The sequence below is a fragment of the Heptranchias perlo genome, unplaced genomic scaffold (assembly GCF_035084215.1).
Source record: "Heptranchias perlo isolate sHepPer1 unplaced genomic scaffold, sHepPer1.hap1 HAP1_SCAFFOLD_442, whole genome shotgun sequence".
NCBI classification, from domain to species: domain Eukaryota; kingdom Metazoa; phylum Chordata; class Chondrichthyes; order Hexanchiformes; family Hexanchidae; genus Heptranchias; species Heptranchias perlo.
The window spans coordinates 55001-75000 of NW_027139456.1; the positions used below are offsets into that span (position 1 = coordinate 55001).

General features: G+C 53.3%; 8 pseudogenes; all 8 read right to left on the reverse strand.

Annotated features, from left to right (window-relative positions):
* Positions 1–617: 617 nt before the first annotated feature.
* Positions 618–825, reverse strand: LOC137313151 (U2 spliceosomal RNA; annotated as a pseudogene).
* A 4016-nt stretch (positions 826–4841) lies between these two features.
* LOC137313177 (U2 spliceosomal RNA) lies at positions 4842–4958 on the reverse strand (annotated as a pseudogene).
* A 965-nt stretch (positions 4959–5923) lies between these two features.
* LOC137313156 (U2 spliceosomal RNA) lies at positions 5924–6040 on the reverse strand (annotated as a pseudogene).
* Positions 6041–7322: 1282 nt separating this feature from the next.
* LOC137313131 (U2 spliceosomal RNA) lies at positions 7323–7439 on the reverse strand (annotated as a pseudogene).
* Positions 7440–11922: 4483 nt separating this feature from the next.
* On the reverse strand, positions 11923–12039 carry LOC137313178 (U2 spliceosomal RNA; annotated as a pseudogene).
* Positions 12040–13004: 965 nt separating this feature from the next.
* LOC137313157 (U2 spliceosomal RNA) lies at positions 13005–13121 on the reverse strand (annotated as a pseudogene).
* Positions 13122–14403: 1282 nt separating this feature from the next.
* LOC137313132 (U2 spliceosomal RNA) lies at positions 14404–14520 on the reverse strand (annotated as a pseudogene).
* A 4483-nt stretch (positions 14521–19003) lies between these two features.
* Positions 19004–19120, reverse strand: LOC137313179 (U2 spliceosomal RNA; annotated as a pseudogene).
* Between the last annotated feature and the right edge of the window lie 880 nt (positions 19121–20000).

Below are 20000 nucleotides of genomic sequence, written 5' to 3' on the forward strand. Positions count from 1 at the left end.
AAAGGGAAGGATCAGCCGGTCAGCCCCCTGTTGGTCGCTGCTGCCAGTGCAGCAGGCGTGCGTGTGTATTCGGCCTCGTGTCCAGGTCCCTCAGGGACTTGAGGCAGCTCTCCCCGGTGGTCTCGTGGTCAGGACCGGGCTTCGAATCCCGGTCGGGGGGGGATGGCTTTCTGCTGCAGATTAATTGGCACCTCTGAAAGAAAGTCTCCCCTCCTGAGCGTAAAGCTCCACCCTTAACCACCACCGCCGCCTTTTCCACCCCTTGACAAACAGACAGACAGACAGACAGTCAGTCAGTCAGTCCAGTTCGGGAGCGCAGCTTTCATTTGGAAGCAGACCCTGCTTGTTTCAAGTCAACGACGCCAAGTTATTTTGCACTTTGAATTATATCACTCCGTGCGAGCGGCACTCAGCCTTGGAGAAGAAAAAAATACCACTGAGCTGAGAAAGGTCTTTTTAAAACGGTTTCTTTCCACAGCAGCTCTGAGTGTAAGAGAGAGAGAGAGAGAGAGAGAGAGATCAGCTTTATTCTCAGTAATAATACACACACACACACACACACACACACACAGAGACACTGGGAAAGAGCTGTTTTTCCTTTTGAATATCTCCCCACAGGGAGGTGCACCGTTCCCAGAGACACTGCAATACTGGGTCGATGCGTGGAGTGGACGGAGCAAGCCCCTAGTCCATCTCCCTGTTCCAAAAATCAATTTAATATATGGTCCCCAGATAGGGGACGTATCAGATATTAAACTGATAAGAACAGATTTTTTTTCTTTTTTTCTGACACTCTGGGGTGCCTTATTGCCTTACAGATTCATTCCAGATTCCTTGCAGTGACATTACATCAAGCCAAAGCTCTACAAGCCAAAGCTCGACACTCTGCCCGAGGGGATTTCTCCCTGACTGCATCCCCCCGGCATACAATGGCAGGAAGGCTCCAAATGGTTGCCTTCCCCCACTTGACCACTTGATCTTAGCCAAAAGGCCGAGAAGCGATACCGCGCTCGATGCGAATTGATCTCGGGTCCTGTTTGCCCTCCCTCTTTGTTCTCTGGCTGCCGGTGTTGAAAGCAGTCTCGAAGCACTGCCGTTCTCTCCCACTCTGGCCACATTTTTTGCCACCGTTTCTAATTGCAACAGTGGATGAGTTTAAAGAAGTTGCCGTTTTTTCCTTTCTTGCCAGGATTGCTTGACAGATTGGTAAATTTGCCAGTAGGCCACCAATCAGATGGGGGAGGGTTGTGTCTCAACGGACCTACGTCAGTCAGTCTCAGTCACTAACGAACTGCCGTGGAAGGAAACCTCTTTAAGGTAAACTAGGGACGTGACGTGTCTCACAGCGAGTGAGTGAGATTGCAACGGCCAATTGAGAAAGAGGTGAGGTGCTGACAATCAGCAGCTCGTGTTGAAATATTCATTCCACGGCAGGCAAGACCAATCAAAAAAAATACTGCAGATGCTGGCTCGGCTCGGCTGGCTGGCTGGCTGGCTGGCTGGAAATGGGAAATAAAAACACAAGGCGTGTTAAAGGCTGGTTAAACTGTCGAAAGAAACAAGGCGTTAATGTTTCAGAAGCGCCTATTGAAAGGTGTCTCTCAAGCTGCTCCCTGACTGGGCCCTGTCCGTTGTCATGTTAATCGCTGGTTAAACTGTCGGAAGAAACACGGCGTTAATGTTTCAGAAGCGCCTATTGAAAGACGTCTCTCAAGCTGCTCCCTGACTGGGCCCTGTCCGTTGTCATGTTAATCGCTGGTTAAACTGTCGGAAGAAACAAGGCGTTAATGTTTCAGAAGCGCCTATTGAAAGGTGTCTCTCAAGCTGCTCCCTGACTGGGCCCTGTCCGTTGTCATGTTAATCCCAGGGCGGGGCGGGACTGCTTTGACCGGGAGACCTGTTTTCTGGGACGCAGGTGTGACATTCCAGGGAGTGCACCTGCTTTGTGCTGATTCGAAACGACCACGACAACGGCAACTTGCAGTTCTATATTACAACAACAACAACGCGCGTGTGGTAGTTGGGAGGGGCTGCGTTCGCGCTCTCCCCCCTGCATTGAAACTCAAAGTTCGATTTTCAATCCCATAGTCCACCAATCGGATGGGAGACGGTGTGTGTGTGTGTGTGTGTGTGTGTGTGTCAGTGTCAGTGTCAGTGTCAGTGTCAGTCAGTGTCTCTCTCTCTCTCTCTCTCTCTCTCACTCTTACTCAGAGCTGCTGTGGAAGGAAACCTTTTTAAAAAGAACTTGCATATTGAAAAAAAGATGTGTCTCAAGCTGCCGGGGCCCTGTCCATTGTCACGTTAATGGCAGGACGGGGCAGGACTGCTTTGACCAGGAGACCTGTTTTCTGGGACGCAGGTGTGAGATTCCAGGGGACCTGCTTTGTGCTGATTTCCCTGCCTCCCTCCCTCCCCCCCAGGACTTCCTTCTGAACACCTTTGTCGTTTGAGCGAGGGCCAAAAGCCTGCCTGTGAAAGGGAAGGATCAGCCGGTCAGCCCCCTGTTGGTCGCTGCTGCCAGTGCAGCAGGCGTGCGTGTGTCCTCGGCCTCGTGTCCAGGTCCCTCAGGGACTTGAGGCAGCTCTCCCCGGTGGTCTCGTGGTCAGGACCGGGCTTCGAATCCCAGTCGGGGGGGGATGACTTTCTGCTGCAGATTAATTGGCATGAAGGAAAGTCTCCCCTCCTGAGCGTAAAGCTCCACCCTCACCACCACCACCGCCTTTTCCTCCCCTTGACAAACGGACAGACAGACAGTCAGACAGTCAGTCCAGTTCGGGAGCGCAGCTTTCATTAAGCAATGGCGTTTGTGACAACTCATCGTCTGACAGGTTGATGATTTCCCCACACGCCTCCTGCCGAATAAAAGGCTCACCCTCCCGGACACTACCCCCAGAATCACCCACCCCCCCCCCCCCCGGGGTGAATATTAAGCCCGAGAACACCGACTGTAACCAACCGCAGTGAAAAGTTGAAGTGGCAACTCATTAACCAGATTTATTTTGGGCAACTCATTAACCAGATTTTTTGTTCATTTGGTTTATGAGTTGCCAAGTGTAAATCTGGTTAATGAGTTGCCACTTCAACTTTTCACTGCGGTTGGTTACAGTCGGTGTTCTCGGGCTTAATATTCGCCCCGGGGGGGGGGGGGTGTATAGCGGGCGATGGCCGGTGTGGAGTGCGTTTTTTGGGGGTTGATTTTCACTTTGCCTCGCTGGTGGAATTTGTGGGAGGCAGGCAAGGGGATTGGTGTGGGCTGGTGGGCGGCAAGGGAGATGCTTGCTTCGGGGTGTTATCCTCACTTTGGTCCGCTGGTGAGAGTAGGCAGCGGCAGGCCGGCAGGCAGGCAGGCAGGCAAGTGTGATGTAGTGTGGGGTGCAGTGCGGTGCAGTGCAGTGCGGTGCTGCCCTGTCGTTTATGAAAGGTTGTAATGACACTGCTTTGCAGCTGACCATGTCCACTGATTTGTGACGCCCGTATGGAGGCTGATATCTCAGGAGGGCCGAGGCCGATTTCCTCCGGGGACGGCTCGTCGCGTGCGGCAGGACGAGGCGCAGCGGACGGTACCGGGCGCTCGGAGGTGCGGCGCTGCCCGCCGGAGGTACAGCGAAAGGCTGCAAACCGCTTTCCGCCTGCTAACTCGGCGGCCGTCAGACCGACCGACTCCGCTTTACCACCGGAGCTAGAGTCGGGCAAGGGGCACCGAAGGGTACCGGAAGGATCGCGTTCGCACGCCGGGAAGTCGACTAGCGGGCCGCTGAAAGCGAGCCGGGGGCCCCCGGTTTTTCTGTCCCACCTGGAGACTGATATCTCGGGAAGGCCGAGGCCGATTTCCTCCGGGTACGGCTGGTCGCGTGCGGCCGGACCAGGCGCAGCGGACGGTAGCGAGCGGTCGGAGGTGCGGCGCTGCCCGCCGGAGGTACAGCGAAAGTCTGCGAACCGCTTTCCGCCTCCTCTCACCGCACGGCTCTCCATTTCACCCACTGGCGGATTTTCACCCTCCGACTGCTCGCTACCGTCCGCTGCGCCTGGTCCGGGCCCTGTCCGTTGTCATGTTAATGGCAGAGCGGGGCAGGACTGCTTTCACCAGGAACCCGGTTTTCTGGGTCAGAGGTTCCAGGGGAACTGTTTTGTGCGGACTTCCCTGTGTCCGTCCCTCCATGCCTTCCCCCCAGGACTTCCTTCTGAACACCTTTGTCGTTTGAGCGAGGGCCAAAAGCCTGCCTGTGAAAGGGAAGGATCAGCCGGTCGGACCCCTGCTGGTCGCTGCTGCCAGTGCAGCAGGCGTGCGTGTGTCCTCGGCCTCGTGTCCAGGTCCCTCAGGGACTTGAGGCAGCTCTCCCCGGTGGTCTCGTGGTCAGGACCGGGCTTCGACTCCCGGTTGGGGGGGGATGACTTTCTGCTGCAGATTAATTGGCACCTCTGAAAGAAAGTCTCCCCTCCTGAGCGTAAAGCTCCACCCTCACCACCACCACCACCGCCTTTTCCTCCCCTTGACAGACAGACAGACAGACAGTCAGTCCAGTTCGGGAGCGCAGCTTTCATTTGGAAGCAGACCCTGCTTGTTTCAAGTCAACGACGCCAAGTTATTTTGCACTTTGAATTATATCGCTACGTGCGAGCGGCACTCAGCCTTGGAGAAGAAAAAAATACCACTGAGCTGAGAAAGTTCTTTTTAAAAAGGTTTCCTTCCACAGCAGCTCTGAGTGAGAGAGAGAGAGGGAGAGAGAGAGAGAGAGAGATATCAGCTTTATTCTCAGTAATAATACACACACACACACACACACACACACACACAGAGACACTGGGAAAGAGCTGATTTTCCTTTTGAATATCTCCCCACGGGGAGCTGCACCGTTCCCAGAGACACTGCAATACTGGGTCGATGCGTGGAGTGGACGGAGCAAGCCCCTATTCCATCTCCCTGTTCTAAAAATCAATTAAAAATAATAATAAATAATATGTGTGTGTGTGTGTGTGTGTGTGTGTGTGTGTGTGTCGGTGTCAGTATCAGTCAGTGAGTCAGTGTCTCTCTCTCTCTCTCTCTCTCTCTCTCTCACTCAGAGCTGCTGTGGAAGGAAACTTTTTTAAAAAGAACTTGCTTATTGAAAGAAAGATGTGTCTCAAGCTGCCGGGCCCTGTCCATTGTCATGTCAATGGCAGGACTGCTTTCACCAGGAACCCGTTTTTCTGGGTCAGAGGTTCCAGGGGACCTGTTTTGTGCGGACTTCCCTGTGTCCGTCCCTCCATGCCTTCCCCCCAGGACTTCCTTCTGAACACCTTTGTCGTTTCAGCGAGGGCCAAAAGCCTGCCTGTGAAAGGGAAGGATCAGCCGGTCAGCCCCCTGTTGGTCGCTGCTGCCAGTGCAGCAGGCGTGCGTGTGTATTCGGCCTCGTGTCCAGGTCCCTCAGGGACTTGAGGCAACTCTCCCCGGTGGTCTCGTGGTCAGGACCGGGCTTCGAATCCCGGTCGGGGGGGATGACTTTCTGCTGCAGATTAATTGGCACCTCTGAAAGAAAGTCTCCCCTCCTGAGCGTAAAGCTCCACCCTCACCACCACCGCCGCCTTTTCCACCCCTTGACAAACAGACAGACAGACAGACAGACAGTCAGTCCAGTTCGGGAGCGCAGCTTTCATTTGGAAGCAGACCCTGCTTGTTTCAAGTCAACGACGCCAAGTTATTTTGCACTTTGAATTATATCGCTACGTGCGAGCGGCACTCAGCCTTGGAGAAGAAAAAAATACCACTGAGCTGAGAAAGGTCTTTTTAAAACGGTTTCCTTCCACAGCAGCTCTGAGTGAGAGAGAGAGAGAGAGAGAGAGAGATATCAGCTTTATTCTCAGTAATAATACACACACACACACACACACACACACACAGAGACACTGGGAAAGAGCTGTTTTTCCTTTTGAATATCTCCCCACAGGGAGCTGCACCGTTCCCAGAAACACTGCAATACTGGGTCGATGCGTGGAGTGGACAGAGCAAGCCCCTAGTCCATCTCCCTGTTCCAAAAATCAATTTAAAATAATAATAAATAATATGTGTGTGTGTGTGTGTGTGTGTGTCGGTGTCAGTATCAGTCAGTCAGTCAGTGTCTCTCTCTCTCTCTCCCTCACACTCAGAGCTGCTGTGGAAGGAAACTTTTTTAAAAAGAACTTGCATATTGAAAGAAAGATGTGTCTCAAGCTGCCGGGCCCTGTCCATTGTCATGTCAATGGCAGGACTGCTTTCACCAGGAACCCGGTTTTGTGGGTCAGAGGTTCCAAAGGACCTGTTTTGTGCGGACTTCCCTGTGTCCGTCCCTCCCTGCCTGCCTTCCCCCCAGGACTTCCTTCTGAACAGCTTTGTCGTTTAAAATAATAATAAATAATATGTGTGTGTGTGTGTGTGTGTGTGTGTGTGTCGGTGTCAGTATCAGTCAGTGAGTCAGTGTCTCTCTCTCTCTCTCTCTCACTCAGAGCTGCTGTGGAAGGAAACTTTTTTAAAAAGAACTTGCTTATTGAAAGAAAGATGTGTCTCAAGCTGCCGGGCCCTGTCCATTGTCATGTCAATGGCAGGACTGCTTTCACCAGGAACCCGGTTTTCTGGGTCAGAGGTTCCAGGGGACCTGTTTTGTGCGGACTTCCCTGTGTCCGTCCCTCCCTGCCTGCCTTCCCCCCAGGACTTCCTTCTGAACACCTTTGTCGTTTCAGCGAGGGCCAAAAGCCTGCCTGTGAAAGGGAAGGATCAGCCGGTCAGCCCCCTGTTGGTCGCTGCTGCCAGTGCAGCAGGCGTGCGTGTGTATTCGGCCTCGTGTCCAGGTCCCTCAGGGACTTGAGGCAACTCTCCCCGGTGGTCTCGTGGTCAGGACCGGGCTTCGAATCCCGGTCGGGGGGGATGGCTTTCTGCTGCAGATTAATTGGCACCTCTGAAAGAAAGTCTCCCCTCCTGAGCGTAAAGCTCCACCCTTAACCACCACCGCCGCCTTTTCCACCCCTTGACAAACAGACAGACAGACAGACAGACAGTCAGTCCAGTTCGGGAGCGCAGCTTTCATTTGGAAGCAGACCCTGCTTGTTTAAAGTCAACGACGCCAAGTTATTTTGCACTTTGAATTATATCGCTACGTGCGAGCGGCACTCAGCCTTGGAGAAGAAAAAAATACCACTGAGCTGAGAAAGGTCTTTTTAAAACGGTTTCCTTCCACAGCAGCTCTGAGTGAGAGAGAGAGAGAGAGAGAGAGAGATATCAGCTTTATTCTCAGTAATAATACACACACACACACACACACACACAGAGACACTGGGAAAGAGCTGTTTTTCCTTTTGAATATCTCCCCACGGGGAGCTGCACCGTTCCCAGAAACACTGCAATACTGGGTCGATGCGTGGAGTGGACGGAGCAAGCCCCTAGTCCATCTCCCTGTTCTAAAAATCAATTAAAAATAATAATAAATAATATGTGTGTGTGTGTGTGTGTGTGTCGGTGTCAGTATCAGTCAGTGAGCCAGTGTCTCTCTCTCTCTCTCTCTCTCTCTCACTCAGAGCTGCTGTGGAAGGAAACTTTTTTAAAAAGAACTTGCTTATTGAAAGAAAGATGTGTCTCAAGCTGCCGGGCCCTGTCCATTGTCATGTCAATGGCAGGACTGCTTTCACCAGGAACCCGGTTTTCTGGGTCAGAGGTTCCAGGGGACCTGTTTTGTGCGGACTTCCCTGTGTCCGTCCCTCCCTGCCTGCCTTCCCCCCAGGACTTCCTTCTGAACACCTTTGTCGTTTAAAATAATAATAAATAATATGTGTGTGTGTGTGTCGGTGTCAGTATCAGTCAGTCAGTCAGTCAGTGTCTCTCTCTCTCTCTCTCTCTCTCACACTCAGAGCTGCTGTGGAAGGAAACTTTTTTAAAAAGAACTTGCTTATTGAAAGAAAGATGTGTCTCAAGCTGCCGGGCCCTGTCCATTGTCATGTCAGTGGCAGGACTGCTTTCACCAGGAACCCTTCCCTGCCATTGCAGTGTTGATTTGGTCCTTATGCAAATTTAGGGGCGGAGCCAGCACACAAACGACCAATCACAGCAAAGTCCGCACTTTGCGAGCGCACGAGGTCGCGGCCAGCGTTCCAGTCCGCTCAGATCCAAATAAGCCCGAAAAGGAACACGCTCGATCTTAGCCAAAAGGCCGAGAAGCGATACCGCGCTCGATGCGAATTGATCTCGGGTCCTGTTTGCCCTCCCTCTTTGTTCTCTGGCTGCCGGTGTTGAAAGCAGTCTCGAAGCACTGCCGTTCTCTCCCACTCTGGCCACATTTTTTGCCACCGTTTCTAATTGCAACAGTGGATGAGTTTAAAGAAGTTGCCGTTTTTTCCTTTCTTGCCAGGATTGCTTGACAGATTGGTAAATTTGCCAGTAGGCCACCGATCAGATGGGAGAGGGTTGTGTCTCAACGGACCTCCGTCAGTCAGTCTCAGTCACTAACGAACTGCCGTGGAAGGAAACCTCTTTGAGTAAAACTAGTGACGTGACGTGTCTCACAATGAGCGAGCGAGTGAGATTGCAACGGCCAATTGAGAAAGAGGTGAGGTGCTGACAATCAGCAGCTCGTGTTGAAACATTCATTCCACGGCAGGCAAGACCAATCAAAAAAAATACTGCAGATGCTGGCTCGGCTCGGCTGGGCTGGCTGGCTGGCTGGCTGGCTGGCTGGAAATGGGAAATAAAAACACAAGGCGTGTTAAAGGCTGGTTAAACTGTCGAAAGAAACAAGGCGTTAATGTTTCAGAAGCGCCTATTGAAAGACGTCTCTCAAGCTGCTCCCTGACTGGGCCCTGTCCGTTGTCATGTTAATCGCTGGTTAAACTGTCGGAAGAAACAAGGCGTTAATGTTTCAGAAGTGCCTATTGAAAGGTGTCTCTCAAGCTGCTCCCTGACTGGGCCCTGTCCGTTGTCATGTTAATCCCAGGGCGGGGGCGGGACTGCTTTGACCGGGAGACCTGTTTTCTGGGACGCAGGTGTGACATTCCAGGGAGGCACCTACTTTGTGCTGATTCGAAACGACCACGACAACGGCAACTTGCAGTTCTATATTACAACAACAACAACGCGCGTGTGGTAGTTGGGAGGGGCTGCGTTCGCGCTCTCCCCCCTGCATTGAAACTCAAAGTTCGATTTTCAATCCCATAGTCCACCAATCGGATGGGAGACGGTGTGTGTGTGTGTGTGTGTGTGTGTGTGTCAGTGTCAGTGTCAGTGTCAGTGTCAGTGTCAGTGTCAGTCAGTGTCTCTCTCTCTCTCTCTCTCTCTCTCACTCTTACTCAGAGCTGCTGTGGAAGGAAACCTTTTTAAAAAGAACTTGCATATTGAAAAAAAGATGTGTCTCAAGCTGCCGGGGCCCTGTCCATTGTCACGTTAATGGCAGGACGGGGCAGGACTGCTTTGACCAGGAGACCTGTTTTCTGGGACGCAGGTGTGAGATTCCAGGGGACCTGCTTTGTGCTGATTTCCCTGCCTCCCTCCCTCCCCCCCAGGACTTCCTTCTGAACACCTTTGTCGTTTGAGCGAGGGCCAAAAGCCTGCCTGTGAAAGGGAAGGATCAGCCGGTCAGCCCCCTGCTGGTCGCTGCTGCCAGTGCAGCAGGCGTGCGTGTGTCCTCGGCCTCGTGTCCAGGTCCCTCAGGGACTTGAGGCAGCTCTCCCCGGTGGTCTCGTGGTCAGGACCGGGCTTCGAATCCCAGTCGGGGGGGGATGACTTTCTGCTGCAGATTAATTGGCATGAAGGAAAGTCTCCCCTCCTGAGCGTAAAGCTCCACCCTCACCACCACCACCACCGCCTTTTCCTCCCCTTGACAAACGGACAGACAGACAGTCAGACAGTCAGTCCAGTTCGGGAGCGCAGCTTTCATTAAGCAATGGCGTTTGTGACAACTCATCGTCTGACAGGTTGATGATTTCCCCACACGCCTCCTGCCGAATAAAAGGCTCACCCTCCCGGACACTACCCCCAGAATCACCCACCCCCCCCCCCCCCGGGGTGAATATTAAGCCCGAGAACACCGACTGTAACCAACCGCAGTGAAAAGTTGAAGTGGCAACTCATTAACCAGATTTATTTTGGGCAACTCATTAACCAGATTTTTTGTTCATTTGGTTTATGAGTTGCCAAGTGTAAATCTGGTTAATGAGTTGCCACTTCAACTTTTCACTGCGGTTGGTTACAGTCGGTGTTCTCGGGCTTAATATTCGCCCCGGGGGGGGGGGGGTGTATAGCGGGCGATGGCCGGTGTGGAGTGCGTTTTTTGGGGGTTGATTTTCACTTTGCCTCGCTGGTGGAATTTGTGGGAGGCAGGCAAGGGGATTGGTGTGGGCTGGTGGGCGGCAAGGGAGATGCTTGCTTCGGGGTGTTATCCTCACTTTGGTCCGCTGGTGAGAGTAGGCAGCGGCAGGCCGGCAGGCAGGCAGGCAGGCAAGTGTGATGTAGTGTGGGGTGCAGTGCGGTGCAGTGCAGTGCGGTGCTGCCCTGTCGTTTATGAAAGGTTGTAATGACACTGCTTTGCAGCTGACCATGTCCACTGATTTGTGACGCCCGTATGGAGGCTGATATCTCAGGAGGGCCGAGGCCGATTTCCTCCGGGGACGGCTCGTCGCGTGCGGCAGGACGAGGCGCAGCGGACGGTACCGGGCGCTCGGAGGTGCGGCGCTGCCCGCCGGAGGTACAGCGAAAGGCTGCAAACCGCTTTCCGCCTGCTAACTCGGCGGCCGTCAGACCGACCGACTCCGCTTTACCACCGGAGCTAGAGTCGGGCAAGGGGCACCGAAGGGTACCGGAAGGATCGCGTTCGCACGCCGGGAAGTCGACTAGCGGGCCGCTGAAAGCGAGCCGGGGGCCCCCGGTTTTTCTGTCCCACCTGGAGACTGATATCTCGGGAAGGCCGAGGCCGATTTCCTCCGGGTACGGCTGGTCGCGTGCGGCCGGACCAGGCGCAGCGGACGGTAGCGAGCGGTCGGAGGTGCGGCGCTGCCCGCCGGAGGTACAGCGAAAGTCTGCGAACCGCTTTCCGCCTCCTCTCACCGCACGGCTCTCCATTTCACCCACTGGCGGATTTTCACCCTCCGACTGCTCGCTACCGTCCGCTGCGCCTGGTCCGGGCCCTGTCCGTTGTCATGTTAATGGCAGAGCGGGGCAGGACTGCTTTCACCAGGAACCCGGTTTTCTGGGTCAGAGGTTCCAGGGGAACTGTTTTGTGCGGACTTCCCTGTGTCCGTCCCTCCATGCCTTCCCCCCAGGACTTCCTTCTGAACACCTTTGTCGTTTGAGCGAGGGCCAAAAGCCTGCCTGTGAAAGGGAAGGATCAGCCGGTCGGACCCCTGCTGGTCGCTGCTGCCAGTGCAGCAGGCGTGCGTGTGTCCTCGGCCTCGTGTCCAGGTCCCTCAGGGACTTGAGGCAACTCTCCCCGGTGGTCTCGTGGTCAGGACCGGGCTTCGACTCCCGGTTGGGGGGGGATGACTTTCTGCTGCAGATTAATTGGCACCTCTGAAAGAAAGTCTCCCCTCCTGAGCGTAAAGCTCCACCCTCACCACCACCACCACCGCCTTTTCCTCCCCTTGACAGACAGACAGACAGACAGTCAGTCCAGTTCGGGAGCGCAGCTTTCATTTGGAAGCAGACCCTGCTTGTTTCAAGTCAACGACGCCAAGTTATTTTGCACTTTGAATTATATCGCTACGTGCGAGCGGCACTCAGCCTTGGAGAAGAAAAAAATACCACTGAGCTGAGAAAGTTCTTTTTAAAAAGGTTTCCTTCCACAGCAGCTCTGAGTGAGAGAGAGAGAGGGAGAGAGAGAGAGAGAGAGATATCAGCTTTATTCTCAGTAATAATACACACACACACACACACACACACACACACAGAGACACTGGGAAAGAGCTGATTTTCCTTTTGAATATCTCCCCACGGGGAGCTGCACCGTTCCCAGAGACACTGCAATACTGGGTCGATGCGTGGAGTGGACGGAGCAAGCCCCTATTCCATCTCCCTGTTCTAAAAATCAATTAAAAATAATAATAAATAATATGTGTGTGTGTGTGTGTGTGTGTGTGTGTGTGTGTGTCGGTGTCAGTATCAGTCAGTGAGTCAGTGTCTCTCTCTCTCTCTCTCTCTCTCTCTCTCACTCAGAGCTGCTGTGGAAGGAAACTTTTTTAAAAAGAACTTGCTTATTGAAAGAAAGATGTGTCTCAAGCTGCCGGGCCCTGTCCATTGTCATGTCAATGGCAGGACTGCTTTCACCAGGAACCCGTTTTTCTGGGTCAGAGGTTCCAGGGGACCTGTTTTGTGCGGACTTCCCTGTGTCCGTCCCTCCATGCCTTCCCCCCAGGACTTCCTTCTGAACACCTTTGTCGTTTCAGCGAGGGCCAAAAGCCTGCCTGTGAAAGGGAAGGATCAGCCGGTCAGCCCCCTGTTGGTCGCTGCTGCCAGTGCAGCAGGCGTGCGTGTGTATTCGGCCTCGTGTCCAGGTCCCTCAGGGACTTGAGGCAACTCTCCCCGGTGGTCTCGTGGTCAGGACCGGGCTTCGAATCCCGGTCGGGGGGGATGACTTTCTGCTGCAGATTAATTGGCACCTCTGAAAGAAAGTCTCCCCTCCTGAGCGTAAAGCTCCACCCTCACCACCACCGCCGCCTTTTCCACCCCTTGACAAACAGACAGACAGACAGACAGACAGTCAGTCCAGTTCGGGAGCGCAGCTTTCATTTGGAAGCAGACCCTGCTTGTTTCAAGTCAACGACGCCAAGTTATTTTGCACTTTGAATTATATCGCTACGTGCGAGCGGCACTCAGCCTTGGAGAAGAAAAAAATACCACTGAGCTGAGAAAGGTCTTTTTAAAACGGTTTCCTTCCACAGCAGCTCTGAGTGAGAGAGAGAGAGAGAGAGAGAGAGATATCAGCTTTATTCTCAGTAATAATACACACACACACACACACACACACACACAGAGACACTGGGAAAGAGCTGTTTTTCCTTTTGAATATCTCCCCACAGGGAGCTGCACCGTTCCCAGAAACACTGCAATACTGGGTCGATGCGTGGAGTGGACAGAGCAAGCCCCTAGTCCATCTCCCTGTTCCAAAAATCAATTTAAAATAATAATAAATAATATGTGTGTGTGTGTGTGTGTGTGTGTCGGTGTCAGTATCAGTCAGTCAGTCAGTGTCTCTCTCTCTCTCTCCCTCACACTCAGAGCTGCTGTGGAAGGAAACTTTTTTAAAAAGAACTTGCATATTGAAAGAAAGATGTGTCTCAAGCTGCCGGGCCCTGTCCATTGTCATGTCAATGGCAGGACTGCTTTCACCAGGAACCCGGTTTTGTGGGTCAGAGGTTCCAAAGGACCTGTTTTGTGCGGACTTCCCTGTGTCCGTCCCTCCCTGCCTGCCTTCCCCCCAGGACTTCCTTCTGAACAGCTTTGTCGTTTAAAATAATAATAAATAATATGTGTGTGTGTGTGTGTGTGTGTGTGTGTGTCGGTGTCAGTATCAGTCAGTGAGTCAGTGTCTCTCTCTCTCTCTCTCTCACTCAGAGCTGCTGTGGAAGGAAACTTTTTTAAAAAGAACTTGCTTATTGAAAGAAAGATGTGTCTCAAGCTGCCGGGCCCTGTCCATTGTCATGTCAATGGCAGGACTGCTTTCACCAGGAACCCGGTTTTCTGGGTCAGAGGTTCCAGGGGACCTGTTTTGTGCGGACTTCCCTGTGTCCGTCCCTCCCTGCCTGCCTTCCCCCCAGGACTTCCTTCTGAACACCTTTGTCGTTTCAGCGAGGGCCAAAAGCCTGCCTGTGAAAGGGAAGGATCAGCCGGTCAGCCCCCTGTTGGTCGCTGCTGCCAGTGCAGCAGGCGTGCGTGTGTATTCGGCCTCGTGTCCAGGTCCCTCAGGGACTTGAGGCAACTCTCCCCGGTGGTCTCGTGGTCAGGACCGGGCTTCGAATCCCGGTCGGGGGGGATGGCTTTCTGCTGCAGATTAATTGGCACCTCTGAAAGAAAGTCTCCCCTCCTGAGCGTAAAGCTCCACCCTTAACCACCACCGCCGCCTTTTCCACCCCTTGACAAACAGACAGACAGACAGACAGACAGTCAGTCCAGTTCGGGAGCGCAGCTTTCATTTGGAAGCAGACCCTGCTTGTTTAAAGTCAACGACGCCAAGTTATTTTGCACTTTGAATTATATCGCTACGTGCGAGCGGCACTCAGCCTTGGAGAAGAAAAAAATACCACTGAGCTGAGAAAGGTCTTTTTAAAACGGTTTCCTTCCACAGCAGCTCTGAGTGAGAGAGAGAGAGAGAGAGAGAGAGATATCAGCTTTATTCTCAGTAATAATACACACACACACACACACACACACAGAGACACTGGGAAAGAGCTGTTTTTCCTTTTGAATATCTCCCCACGGGGAGCTGCACCGTTCCCAGAAACACTGCAATACTGGGTCGATGCGTGGAGTGGACGGAGCAAGCCCCTAGTCCATCTCCCTGTTCTAAAAATCAATTAAAAATAATAATAAATAATATGTGTGTGTGTGTGTGTGTGTGTCGGTGTCAGTATCAGTCAGTGAGCCAGTGTCTCTCTCTCTCTCTCTCTCTCTCTCACTCAGAGCTGCTGTGGAAGGAAACTTTTTTAAAAAGAACTTGCTTATTGAAAGAAAGATGTGTCTCAAGCTGCCGGGCCCTGTCCATTGTCATGTCAATGGCAGGACTGCTTTCACCAGGAACCCGGTTTTCTGGGTCAGAGGTTCCAGGGGACCTGTTTTGTGCGGACTTCCCTGTGTCCGTCCCTCCCTGCCTGCCTTCCCCCCAGGACTTCCTTCTGAACACCTTTGTCGTTTAAAATAATAATAAATAATATGTGTGTGTGTGTGTCGGTGTCAGTATCAGTCAGTCAGTCAGTCAGTGTCTCTCTCTCTCTCTCTCTCTCTCACACTCAGAGCTGCTGTGGAAGGAAACTTTTTTAAAAAGAACTTGCTTATTGAAAGAAAGATGTGTCTCAAGCTGCCGGGCCCTGTCCATTGTCATGTCAGTGGCAGGACTGCTTTCACCAGGAACCCTTCCCTGCCATTGCAGTGTTGATTTGGTCCTTATGCAAATTTAGGGGCGGAGCCAGCACACAAACGACCAATCACAGCAAAGTCCGCACTTTGCGAGCGCACGAGGTCGCGGCCAGCGTTCCAGTCCGCTCAGATCCAAATAAGCCCGAAAAGGAACACGCTCGATCTTAGCCAAAAGGCCGAGAAGCGATACCGCGCTCGATGCGAATTGATCTCGGGTCCTGTTTGCCCTCCCTCTTTGTTCTCTGGCTGCCGGTGTTGAAAGCAGTCTCGAAGCACTGCCGTTCTCTCCCACTCTGGCCACATTTTTTGCCACCGTTTCTAATTGCAACAGTGGATGAGTTTAAAGAAGTTGCCGTTTTTTCCTTTCTTGCCAGGATTGCTTGACAGATTGGTAAATTTGCCAGTAGGCCACCGATCAGATGGGAGAGGGTTGTGTCTCAACGGACCTCCGTCAGTCAGTCTCAGTCACTAACGAACTGCCGTGGAAGGAAACCTCTTTGAGTAAAACTAGTGACGTGACGTGTCTCACAATGAGCGAGCGAGTGAGATTGCAACGGCCAATTGAGAAAGAGGTGAGGTGCTGACAATCAGCAGCTCGTGTTGAAACATTCATTCCACGGCAGGCAAGACCAATCAAAAAAAATACTGCAGATGCTGGCTCGGCTCGGCTGGGCTGGCTGGCTGGCTGGCTGGCTGGCTGGAAATGGGAAATAAAAACACAAGGCGTGTTAAAGGCTGGTTAAACTGTCGAAAGAAACAAGGCGTTAATGTTTCAGAAGCGCCTATTGAAAGACGTCTCTCAAGCTGCTCCCTGACTGGGCCCTGTCCGTTGTCATGTTAATCGCTGGTTAAACTGTCGGAAGAAACAAGGCGTTAATGTTTCAGAAGTGCCTATTGAAAGGTGTCTCTCAAGCTGCTCCCTGACTGGGCCCTGTCCGTTGTCATGTTAATCCCAGGGCGGGGGCGGGACTGCTTTGACCGGGAGACCTGTTTTCTGGGACGCAGGTGTGACATTCCAGGGAGGCACCTACTTTGTGCTGATTCGAAACGACCACGACAACGGCAACTTGCAGTTCTATATTACAACAACAACAACGCGCGTGTGGTAGTTGGGAGGGGCTGCGTTCGCGCTCTCCCCCCTGCATTGAAACTCAAAGTTCGATTTTCAATCCCATAGTCCACCAATCGGATGGGAGACGGTGTGTGTGTGTGTGTGTGTGTGTGTGTGTCAGTGTCAGTGTCAGTGTCAGTGTCAGTGTCAGTGTCAGTCAGTGTCTCTCTCTCTCTCTCTCTCTCTCTCACTCTTACTCAGAGCTGCTGTGGAAGGAAACCTTTTTAAAAAGAACTTGCATATTGAAAAAAAGATGTGTCTCAAGCTGCCGGGGCCCTGTCCATTGTCACGTTAATGGCAGGACGGGGCAGGACTGCTTTGACCAGGAGACCTGTTTTCTGGGACGCAGGTGTGAGATTCCAGGGGACCTGCTTTGTGCTGATTTCCCTGCCTCCCTCCCTCCCCCCCAGGACTTCCTTCTGAACACCTTTGTCGTTTGAGCGAGGGCCAAAAGCCTGCCTGTGAAAGGGAAGGATCAGCCGGTCAGCCCCCTGCTGGTCGCTGCTGCCAGTGCAGCAGGCGTGCGTGTGTCCTCGGCCTCGTGTCCAGGTCCCTCAGGGACTTGAGGCAGCTCTCCCCGGTGGTCTCGTGGTCAGGACCGGGCTTCGAATCCCAGTCGGGGGGGGATGACTTTCTGCTGCAGATTAATTGGCATGAAGGAAAGTCTCCCCTCCTGAGCGTAAAGCTCCACCCTCACCACCACCACCACCGCCTTTTCCTCCCCTTGACAAACGGACAGACAGACAGTCAGACAGTCAGTCCAGTTCGGGAGCGCAGCTTTCATTAAGCAATGGCGTTTGTGACAACTCATCGTCTGACAGGTTGATGATTTCCCCACACGCCTCCTGCCGAATAAAAGGCTCACCCTCCCGGACACTACCCCCAGAATCACCCACCCCCCCCCCCCCCGGGGTGAATATTAAGCCCGAGAACACCGACTGTAACCAACCGCAGTGAAAAGTTGAAGTGGCAACTCATTAACCAGATTTATTTTGGGCAACTCATTAACCAGATTTTTTGTTCATTTGGTTTATGAGTTGCCAAGTGTAAATCTGGTTAATGAGTTGCCACTTCAACTTTTCACTGCGGTTGGTTACAGTCGGTGTTCTCGGGCTTAATATTCGCCCCGGGGGGGGGGGGGTGTATAGCGGGCGATGGCCGGTGTGGAGTGCGTTTTTTGGGGGTTGATTTTCACTTTGCCTCGCTGGTGGAATTTGTGGGAGGCAGGCAAGGGGATTGGTGTGGGCTGGTGGGCGGCAAGGGAGATGCTTGCTTCGGGGTGTTATCCTCACTTTGGTCCGCTGGTGAGAGTAGGCAGCGGCAGGCCGGCAGGCAGGCAGGCAGGCAAGTGTGATGTAGTGTGGGGTGCAGTGCGGTGCAGTGCAGTGCGGTGCTGCCCTGTCGTTTATGAAAGGTTGTAATGACACTGCTTTGCAGCTGACCATGTCCACTGATTTGTGACGCCCGTATGGAGGCTGATATCTCAGGAGGGCCGAGGCCGATTTCCTCCGGGGACGGCTCGTCGCGTGCGGCAGGACGAGGCGCAGCGGACGGTACCGGGCGCTCGGAGGTGCGGCGCTGCCCGCCGGAGGTACAGCGAAAGGCTGCAAACCGCTTTCCGCCTGCTAACTCGGCGGCCGTCAGACCGACCGACTCCGCTTTACCACCGGAGCTAGAGTCGGGCAAGGGGCACCGAAGGGTACCGGAAGGATCGCGTTCGCACGCCGGGAAGTCGACTAGCGGGCCGCTGAAAGCGAGCCGGGGGCCCCCGGTTTTTCTGTCCCACCTGGAGACTGATATCTCGGGAAGGCCGAGGCCGATTTCCTCCGGGTACGGCTGGTCGCGTGCGGCCGGACCAGGCGCAGCGGACGGTAGCGAGCGGTCGGAGGTGCGGCGCTGCCCGCCGGAGGTACAGCGAAAGTCTGCGAACCGCTTTCCGCCTCCTCTCACCGCACGGCTCTCCATTTCACCCACTGGCGGATTTTCACCCTCCGACTGCTCGCTACCGTCCGCTGCGCCTGGTCCGGGCCCTGTCCGTTGTCATGTTAATGGCAGAGCGGGGCAGGACTGCTTTCACCAGGAACCCGGTTTTCTGGGTCAGAGGTTCCAGGGGAACTGTTTTGTGCGGACTTCCCTGTGTCCGTCCCTCCATGCCTTCCCCCCAGGACTTCCTTCTGAACACCTTTGTCGTTTGAGCGAGGGCCAAAAGCCTGCCTGTGAAAGGGAAGGATCAGCCGGTCGGACCCCTGCTGGTCGCTGCTGCCAGTGCAGCAGGCGTGCGTGTGTCCTCGGCCTCGTGTCCAGGTCCCTCAGGGACTTGAGGCAGCTCTCCCCGGTGGTCTCGTGGTCAGGACCGGGCTTCGACTCCCGGTTGGGGGGGGATGACTTTCTGCTGCAGATTAATTGGCACCTCTGAAAGAAAGTCTCCCCTCCTGAGCGTAAAGCTCCACCCTCACCACCACCACCACCGCCTTTTCCTCCCCTTGACAGACAGACAGACAGACAGTCAGTCCAGTTCGGGAGCGCAGCTTTCATTTGGAAGCAGACCCTGCTTGTTTCAAGTCAACGACGCCAAGTTATTTTGCACTTTGAATTATATCGCTACGTGCGAGCGGCACTCAGCCTTGGAGAAGAAAAAAATACCACTGAGCTGAGAAAGTTCTTTTTAAAAAGGTTTCCTTCCACAGCAGCTCTGAGTGAGAGAGAGAGAGGGAGAGAGAGAGAGAGAGAGATATCAGCTTTATTCTCAGTAATAATACACACACACACACACACACACACACACACAGAGACACTGGGAAAGAGCTGATTTTCCTTTTGAATATCTCCCCACGGGGAGCTGCACCGTTCCCAGAGACACTGCAATACTGGGTCGATGCGTGGAGTGGACGGAGCAAGCCCCTATTCCATCTCCCTGTTCTAAAAATCAATTAAAAATAATAATAAATAATATGTGTGTGTGTGTGTGTGTGTGTGTGTGTGTGTGTGTCGGTGTCAGTATCAGTCAGTGAGTCAGTGTCTCTCTCTCTCTCTCTCTCTCTCTCTCTCACTCAGAGCTGCTGTGGAAGGAAACTTTTTTAAAAAGAACTTGCTTATTGAAAGAAAGATGTGTCTCAAGCTGCCGGGCCCTGTCCATTGTCATGTCAATGGCAGGACTGCTTTCACCAGGAACCCGTTTTTCTGGGTCAGAGGTTCCAGGGGACCTGTTTTGTGCGGACTTCCCTGTGTCCGTCCCTCCATGCCTTCCCCCCAGGACTTCCTTCTGAACACCTTTGTCGTTTCAGCGAGGGCCAAAAGCCTGCCTGTGAAAGGGAAGGATCAGCCGGTCAGCCCCCTGTTGGTCGCTGCTGCCAGTGCAGCAGGCGTGCGTGTGTATTCGGCCTCGTGTCCAGGTCCCTCAGGGACTTGAGGCAACTCTCCCCGGTGGTCTCGTGGTCAGGACCGGGCTTCGAATCCCGGTCGGGGGGGATGACTTTCTGCTGCAGATTAATTGGCACCTCTGAAAGAAAGTCTCCCCTCCTGAGCGTAAAGCTCCACCCTCACCACCACCGCCGCCTTTTCCACCCCTTGACAAACAGACAGACAGACAGACAGACAGTCAGTCCAGTTCGGGAGCGCAGCTTTCATTTGGAAGCAGACCCTGCTTGTTTCAAGTCAACGACGCCAAGTTATTTTGCACTTTGAATTATATCGCTACGTGCGAGCGGCACTCAGCCTTGGAGAAGAAAAAAATACCACTGAGCTGAGAAAGGTCTTTTTAAAACGGTTTCCTTCCACAGCAGCTCTGAGTGAGAGAGAGAGAGAGAGAGAGAGAGATATCAGCTTTATTCT